This window comes from Prionailurus viverrinus, chromosome C2 (genome assembly GCF_022837055.1).
Source record: "Prionailurus viverrinus isolate Anna chromosome C2, UM_Priviv_1.0, whole genome shotgun sequence".
Taxonomy (NCBI): Eukaryota; Metazoa; Chordata; class Mammalia; order Carnivora; family Felidae; genus Prionailurus; species Prionailurus viverrinus.
Window position 1 is genome coordinate 90,564,358 of NC_062569.1, and position 8,299 is coordinate 90,572,656.

The window sequence follows — 8,299 nt, forward strand, 5'->3', positions numbered from 1 at the left end:
CCTTCGTGTTACTGGGGCAGATCTCGCTACCAAAATAATCTTTTTCTCCCACAAAAGGCAGTTCACCCTAAAAGCATCACTTGATGAGCAAAAATAAAATATGAGAAAGGCTGTGTATATAAGTACCAGTGCCATTTCATAGATCTTTTTATGTTGTTTGGAAATTGTGTTTTCTGCTCACTAGGTCCAGAGCATTACTCCCACAGCAGCGCTTTTACATCTGTCTTTGACCTTTGTGGCTACAAGTCCAGATAACTGCACTTGGTTGCAGGCCAAACTCCATTTCCGTACTGTTGTAGCCGGGCTGCCCCGCTGGGGGGCAGCACCTCACAAGCGATCGGGGCCTTGGCGTGAGGCGTTTGGAACTAAGCTTCAACCCGAGGACACCAGAGGACATCGCCGTTGGGGCAGAAAGGCGCACTAATGAAAATTAGTCACGGATCTCTGTTGTCCGTATACAGCAAAGACAGGCAGGTCTCAAAGCATATTCTGAAGGGGTACTTTTTCGAAGAGACCAGCTTGGATGTGTGTGCGGAGGATCCATCTATTTGTTCTCTTCCCACTGCAGAACCCTCCCCAGCACGGACTGTGCGGGGCATTTGGAGCTGGTCGTAAGGCAGGTGTGAGCGCCCCTGTTTAGCCGGAGAGCCTGCTTGTTCATCTTTGAAACGTTCAGAGAGGTCAGTTCCCACTCTGCTTCTGTCTCCGGATATTTTTGGAGGGTGGCCTGGGCCATGAGAAAATGTCAGGCCACCTTATAAGGCGGCGTCTGGCCCCGAGAATGCTTGTCTGCAGCATGTCCTGTACACTCTGTGGGTGTGAGTTAACTTGACTCTTGGACTGGGTTTTCTCACAGATGCAAAATGCTTCTATTCATGCCGTGGGTTATTCTCACTCTTTAACGGGCTTCAAGTCTCCCTCGAGAGAGAGCTGTTTAAGTGACACCAATTTTGGACGTACCAGATAGATAACCAAGGGTACGTGTAATCCTCAACAAACACACTAGTTGATTGTGCCGGGGCCCATAGAAATAGTCGACTGCAAGTGGTTTCTTTGACTAGCGTATGTCAAAGGGAATGGCACGGAATATTAGTTCTGAGTGATGACAGGAGGGGGAGTGTGTTGGGAGGGTGGGAGTCTGTGGTTTAAAAAGTTGAAACAAAAAGTGTGTTCTCCTACTAAACTTTTCAGATCTTTTTGCATGTGAATGCAAGTTGTGACTCTCCAAGAGAGGGGGTTGCTAATGTAGGATTTTCCAGAGCTATTTTCAGCATTCATCTTCGAACCATCTTCAGGGCTGACGCTCCTGGAACACCTTGAACAATACTAATCGGTTGGTGGCAGCTTTCCTGGTGGAGGAATGTTAACCCATCCACGGGGCAGGAGAAAAACAAAACAAGAGATGGGGGCTTAGCCACGGATCTAGGAAGATCTTCCTCGTTTTTTGTTTTAATAATCCACCATCATCAAGTAGGTAAATGAATTGTTTGAAAGCCCAGGTGTCAGCAGCTCTGGACAGGCTGCCGTTTGCTGCTTTCCGGTGAAGATCAAAGGTGCCAGTGGACGTGCACTCACGTGTCAGAGAAGACCTGGCTGGGACCAACAACCCTGAGCAGATCAGGGCCACATGGGCTTGGAACCCCAAGCTGGGAGCAGTCCCGCCACCACTCTTGTGCCTACACCCCGGTTTCTGAACGCAGACTCAAGTGCCTGCTGTCAGAGCCTCTCACTCAGGCTCGTGTCCTCCTTGAGACTCCTGGTGTCAGGAGACCGTCTTCCACACTTCCCCCACATTCCCGAATGTTGCCAGGGGGTGGCTGCTTTGTCCTTGTGTGCACTGTTACCTGACAAAGCCTTCCAGTTCCTTTTGTTTTGTGTTGCATCCTCCCATGTCAGCTCACCACGTAGACCCCTTATGAGCCCGAGAAGCCAGCACTCAACACTGTGCAGACGAAACAGAAGCTGTACAGAGAGACACAGAGCTGGGACTAGCCCTCAGGCCCTCCCCTCCCACACACACCCACCAGGGCCCCTCCAGGTCTGTGTCCTGCCCTCTTCTGCCCACATCCTCCCATGGCTTTGCTGAAGCTTCTAGCTCTTACTCTGCTCCTGGTCTCTCCCTGCTCCCTAGGCTCCCCCGCCCATGACGCCTCAACCTTCGTCATCAGCCCCTCCTGCCAGACTCCATCGTTCTCACCATCATCACAAACCTCCCTGCCCTCCCGCCCTCCCACTGCACCCTCATGGCCAAACCCCAAGCTGGGATCAGTCCAGCTGCTACCCTTGCCTGTGCCTCTCACGCCTGGGACTGCTTGCCTGGCACAGTGTCCATGATTCCCTTCAAACTCCATCCTCCTTAAACCTCTGACTCACTCAACCCAGGATAGCACCCCCGATTTCACAGAGAAAACAGCCACCAGACAGCAACTCCTGTAAATTTCTGTCACCAAATTTATAAATGTGCCTGTACCAGAGGGCTTTTCGTGTCTTCCTGTTAGAATGGAAGGGGTGGCCCTCTAACCTCTTACCAAAGCTAACCGCTCTTCTGTGCTCTGGGTGTTTCCAATCTCCTCCTTGCCCCCTCCCTCCCCCCGCTCCCCCCCCCCCCCCCCCTGGCCGACTCAGGGACCTGACTCTGGCCATCTGGCCCTCTCTGTGCTCTTTGCCAAAAATTCCCATCAACTGCCTCCCCATCTTAACCTGGACCCCCATGCACCCCACTACTCCCCTCTCTCCTGTTCCTTGGAAGGCTTGGCTACAAGCACTTCTCTGCTTCCCACCTCCCACTCTTTTCCCATCTCACTACCGCCTGGTGCTTCCTACCATGCCAATGACACAGCTCTGTTGGTGGCCACTGGTGACCTTGTTATGAAATCCAGTGTACATTTGTTAGTCCTTGTCTTTTGGCTGAAGTTGGGGGTGCCGTCATGCTGGATGTTAGAAATGATGGTATGGTTTGGGAGTAGACTGGGGGACCCAGAAGTACCAAATCCTGGGCCCCTGAGTTTGAGCCCCATACCCACATCAGGCTCTGCACTGGCAATGCAGAACCTACTTGGGATTCTCTCTCTCTCTCTCTCTCTCTCTCTGTCCTTCCCCAACTCGTGCTCTCTCTCAAAATAAATAAACATTTTTTAAAAAGTTAAACAAAAAAAAAAAAAACTAGCAAGAGATAGTAAGGAGCTGGGCCTAAAGGAAATTGTGAGACCTGCTCAACTCAGCTTCCACTCTGCCCACCTCACTTTTCTCCACCCCAGACTACCGTCTCCCCACTGTGACAAGGAGAGAGGCTGACCAAAGCCCGCACCAGCTCCAGTGAAGAAACACTCAAAGTTGAGTGCGTGTGCCATCACACTTGGCAAGAGGCTGGCTCCGGTAGGTGGAGGCCAAGTCCGGGAAGGACAGGAAAGCATCAGGGAGAACGCAGATCCCGCCCTGCTTACCACTTACAGCTTGAGGAGCCGGAGGAGAGACCCACACCCCCTGCATACCAACCCCTCCTGCTCCCTGACCCTTTTCATTCTCACTAGCAAACTCAGCTTCAGCAGAATCTCCAAACCGAACACTAAGCTCAGCGTTCCTCTTTCTCGGGGAGGAGCCAAAATGTGCCAGGGGAGAATGAGGACAGACCTAGGAACCATTCCCAGGAAGCCACCATCATTCTTGAGACCGTTGCTGCTCTGGACAACCCACGCTTCTGGTTTTCTCCTGCTTCCATGACCAGCCTTGCTCTGTCTCCTCTGCTGCCCCCAGCTCAGAGGCTCTCAAGCTTGAGTGCATCCAGAACCACACTGGGAGCTTGACAAGATCAGATTCCTGGGCTCCTTCAGACCTACCAAATCTGAATCGGCACAGACAGAGGTTGGGGGTCCATTTTTACACAAGTCCCAAGGATGACTCAGGGCTTATTTTGCAGAATATTGCCTTAAGGGCTGATGGTCTTGAGGGTTCTACCCTAACTCTCCTTCTCACTTCAGCCCAAGGCCCCTGGAGCAGATCTGGCCCTTGAACATGTTCTGGTTGGCCCGTGTTGTTTTTTGATTTTTTTTTTTTATATTTCTTTTGAGAGAGAGAACATGCACTAGTGCGGGTGCGCACTTGAGTGGGGGAGGGGCAGAGAGAGAGGGAGGGAGAGAGAGAAAATCCCAAGTAGGCTCTGTGCTCAGTGTGGAGCCCGATGTAGGGCTCGATCCTCTGACCTTGAGATCACGACCTGAGCCAAAGTCAAGACTCAGATGCTTAACCGACTGAGCCAACAGGTGCCCCCACTATTGTTTTTTTAAATTGAATCAGTTTTCAACACTAAAATTGGCAGATGTCATGTAAGCCATCTACAAGAAATCAGAAGATGAGGCAGCAGGAATCCACATTCCCATATGTTGGGCATCAGTGAGAAATAGGGAGTGTTGCCCCATTGGTTGGAGCTTAGGCCCCAGGGCCACCTGCCAGAGATTCCAGTTCACCCCCGTCCAGCCATGCCCCCCTGGCATCTGAAGCAGGAGCTGGAGAGAAGGAGCTTGGCTGCCATGGTTTCAAGCTCCCTCCGATGGGAGCCTGTGCACCCCATGTTCCATGAAAGCCTACCAGGCCCTCAGTGCCCTTGGCTCCCACCTCCTGGCCTTTGTGCACCACATTTCCTCTGCCTGGGAGGCTCATTCCCTCTCTACCTGGCTACTTCCTGCCGGTCCTCCAGCAAGCCCCTGCCCTGAGGTCTTAGGACAGCTCTGGTGCCCCTCCTGGACGCTCCCACAGTGCCAGGGTGCCAGAAGAAAGCTCACCTAATTAAATTAGAATTTCAGATGACGGTGAAGCTCTTATTAGTATGTCTCAGGCAATATTTTATTTGCCAAATCACTGTGATGGGGTCTGTATTTCCCCCTCACGGTCCTTATTGCCACCTTCTCTCACCTTCTCAAGACGGTAAGCTCCACGAGGCTAGGGACTCCTCCCAGCTTGTGTACCCCTGTAGTCTCAGTCCTCGCTTTCCACTGGGGTTTGGGACACTAGCAGGAAACTTAGAAACAAATGATGTTTTTTTAAGTAGGCTCCACGCCCAATGTGGGGCTTGAACTCACAACCCTGAGATCAAGGGGCAGCTCAGTCAGTTAAGCATCTGACTCTTGATTTTGGTCCAGATCATGATCTCAGTTGATGAGATTGAGCCCTACATCAGGGTCTACACTGACAGCGCAGAACCTGCTTGGGATTCTCTCTCTCCCTCTCTCTTTACCCCTTCCCCACTCACATGTGCACACCTGTGCACATGCAGGCTCTCTCTTTCTCTCAAAATACATAAACTTTAAAAAAAAAAAAAAAGAAAAAGGAGGGGCACCTAGATGGCTCAGTCAGTTAAGCGGTGGACTCTTGATTTCGGCTTAGGTCATGATCTCGCAGTTCACGGGTTCGAGCACCACATCGGGCTCTGCACTCACAGGGCAGACCCTGCTTCAGATCCTGTGTTTCTCTCTGCCCCTCCCCCCACCTCAAAAATAAATAAATGTTAAAAAAGTTTTTTTGAAAGAAAAGACAATGTGTAGGAAGGGGCTGGACCCACGGCTGTGTACTCAGGCGTGGCCTGAGGAGCCATAGATGCAGGATTTGGTCCTTATCCCACAGACACCCAAAGCCCACAGTTGGCTCCCTCCACTAGTCTGGTGAACACTGCCTGCCTAGTCCCTGGAACACAGGGGCATTGGCGGCGGGGGGGCGGGGTGCAGAGGATTCATTTAGGATGAATGTCATGTGGGGACCCTGCCCAGACAGCTTCTCAAAGGGCCCAGGTGCCAGCTCCTTAGAGACTTAGTTCTCTCTGTGCCCTCTGAGAAGCCCAGCAGGTGCAATGGCAGGTTGAGGTCCGAGGAGGGCTCCGCCTCCTCATTCCAGATGGCACCACCCTGCACATGCTTCCAGTCAGAGCACCGTTGGTCTGAGTTTGGAACTTTCCTGAGCCTCAGCCTCTTCCTCGGGCACTTCTCATTAGCAAAGCTGCTGACAGCTGAGAGTCTGGGTACAAGGAATTCCCACAGGTCTGGTGGTTGCGTAAGTGTAGCAGCCCAGGACCCGAGCCCCTCCCCAGGCTGGGCCAGGCCAGGCCCGCATTCCCTGGGCATACAGATGTGCGCCCACGCGCCATGGTCGTCTCTGACCCCAGCATACAGCCTGCATTTCCTTGACTGTCTCTGCCTCTTCCCCCAGCCTCAGGATGGCTGAACAAGCCCCAGCTCTGGCCAAAAGCTCAGGCACTGATCACAGCCTGCCAGCAGCTTGGGGCTGCTTCACTCCATATGCAAAGTATGAAGGTGAGCAACCCCACCTGCCTCCGGGCAGACTGTCGCCAAATACCATCCGCCATACCTTTCCACATCTCCAGCCCACGTCGTCGTATACAAGGGAACTATGACTTGTCAGAGCCGGAAGGGACCTCAGACTGGCATTGACTCCTCCAGCTTCCACTTGTCCAGAATTGGAAACCGATGCAGAGAAAGGGACACAGGTGGTGAGTGGCAGGGCTGAGCTACTCCTCATTCCCTATCCCCCAGCCCGAAGGACAGCTGTGCAGGGCACTTCTGAGAGTGCAATCAGACGACTTCATGCTCCTCCAGGAACCTGAGCTTCCTGCCAACTCTGCCCTCAGCTGCCCACACTGTGATTTCATGTGTACACTTCCAAAGAGATTGGAGAATCAGGGTCCTGGGGAGGGTGTCCTGGATACTGCCTATACCCGGAAGCCTGGAGGACACAACCAGGGGTCTCTGTGCCAGGCAGCCCTGTGAGCGGGGAGGGAAGTCTGCAGTGGGGTTCAAGTGCCTCCCCCCCACCAGGCCATAGAAGCCCTGTGATTGTACAGCTTATCCTGGGCCTAGGAGGGTTTCCCAGAGTCCCTACAGGTAGTTCCCCAGCAATGGAAGTCCCAGCTCCCAGCATCAGCCCCTGTCCCCTCATTGGAGGAGCACAGCCTGGGATGCAGCCTGCACAAGTGGAATCCGAGGGCTCCCCCAGCCTCCTGTCAGGAATCTCAATTCAGAGCCAGGCGGCTGTTGGCTTGCAGGGTATATTTAGAAAAGTCAGGCTCCACTTGCTCCCTGTTCCCTTACAAAGTGTGAACTGCACCCATCACATGGAAATGTGATTCACTTCTCAGCAACCAGGCTGAGCTGCTTCCCACCGCCTCCAAGCAACCCTCCCTCTCTGCCCCACTCAGCCCTCCTGTGCCCATCTCCTCCTGTGCCCCACGTGGAGCCGGAGGCTCCGGCAGCGCCGTGACCTGGTGGGACAGGCAGAAGGCGCCTCCACGGTCAGAGGCAGAATGTCTCTTGTGCATCTTTCGCAGCAATGCATTGATCTTAGTCTGTTTGCTTTCTTTCTGGAAACCTGGACACTTTCTTCCTCATGGCCTCACAGCCCTCAACCCTCAATCCCACCCCCAATCATGCTGCTCCTCCTGTGGTCTTTAGAGGCCTGGGAGAAGCTCACAGTCTGTTGGTAAGTCCCTCATAGAAACAAGCGCCATCAGGCAGAGGTTGTACCCCAGCAGCCTGCAAGCTGAACACGGTTGGTTTTTTTTTTTTCTTTTTCTGAAATGATATTCTAAATTGTTTTGGTTACTAACACTTTTAAATTAAGAGAGTTCACATTTTAAAAAACGAATCTCCTGCTTCTCTTGAAAAAAAGGTCTGGAGTTCTGGTAACCCTGGACCCTAGTCCTGTAGGGCACATGACGAGAGAAAGGAGGGAGGCTGTTCCCTTTCCATGGATGGGTTCTCCAGGCCATGCTTTCCCCTCCTTCCTCCTAATTACCGGCTCCGAGCCTGCCCCAGCCCAGGGCAGGCACGTCCACCCCAGGCCTTCCAGCTGGAGCCCAGTCATGGGGTCCGAGGGGAACAAGCAGAGGAAGCCAGGGGTGATGGTCCCCACCTCTCCTCCTTCTGGGAGGCACCAGCATGGTGAAAGAGCACTGGGCTTGGTACAGAACTAGGTCACAGAGTCCCGCTGTGTCACTGTATGCGCCCCTGCCCCCACTCGCTCGTTCCTCAGAACAATGAAGGAGTGAGTGCTGGAACCTCTCTGGCACCCCCTGGCCCTGATGCCATGTGACTTAGTTAGGCAGAGAGGAGGAATCTGATGTTTGAGGGGTGCTCATGTGATTTCAAATCCGCAGCACAGGAGTAAAAGCCGACACTATAGTACAACCAAGAAAGACTGACCTAAGGCTTCAAGGCAACAGAGAAAGAGGTCTGGGACGGAAGTGATTTGGTCCATTCCCAGCATCCCTAAGTCTCCCCAGGATGTCATCTGCCTT